This window comes from Nannospalax galili, unplaced genomic scaffold, assembly GCF_000622305.1.
Source record: "Nannospalax galili isolate Female #2095 unplaced genomic scaffold, S.galili_v1.0 scaffold952, whole genome shotgun sequence".
NCBI lineage: Eukaryota > Metazoa > Chordata > Mammalia > Rodentia > Spalacidae > Nannospalax > Nannospalax galili.
In genome coordinates this window covers 326,651-327,456 of record NW_008331504.1, presented here as the reverse complement: position 1 = coordinate 327,456, position 806 = coordinate 326,651, and positions in this window count along the sequence as shown.

Sequence of the window (806 nt, the reverse complement as noted above, 5' to 3'; positions counted from 1 at the left end):
TAGTTAGTTAGTTAGTTAGTTAGTTAGTTAGTTAGTTAGTTAGTTAGTTAGTTAGTTAGTTAGTTAGTTAGTTAGTTAGTTAGTTAGTTAGTTAGTTAGTTAGTTAGTTAGTTAGTTAGTTAGTTAGTTAGTTAGTTAGTTAGTTAGTTAGTTAGTTAGTTAGTTAGTTAGTTAGTTAGTTAGTTAGTTAGTTAGTTAGTTAGTTAGTTAGTTAGTTAGTTAGTTAGTTAGTTAGTTAGTTAGTTAGTTAGTTAGTTAGTTAGTTAGTTAGTTTGTATTCATGTTTTGCCTGCATTCATGTAAGTGTTCCACAAGTGTGCAATGCCTGTGTAATCCAGGGGAAGGCATCAAATCCCCTGGAACTGGAATTACAGACAATTGTTAAGTACCTTGTGGGTGCTGGGAACCAAACCCAGGTCTTTTGCAAGAGCAGCCAGTGCTTTTAACCTCCTGAGCCATAATTCCAGCCCCTCCCTTTCTTTTTTCCTATCAGCCTGAAGAAATCTATCTTTTGAGACCCAAGTTGGGGCTGCAGACTTACTTAGTCTACTGTCAAAACTGTGTCCCTCCTGTGTGAACACACATGACCATGACTGATGGCCGTTTCGTATTCAATCACACGTCACTTCGTGGATGTATTCACCTTTTCTTCTCTCACTGTTTTTACTTCCTACCTGGGGGAAATGTCCTGAAGACTTCTACTTTTTATCAACCATAGTGCTTATGCTTTGCATAAAAAATAATTGAAGAAAGAAAGAAAGAAAGAGAGAGAGAGAGAGAGAGAGAGAGAGAGAGAAAGGAAGGAG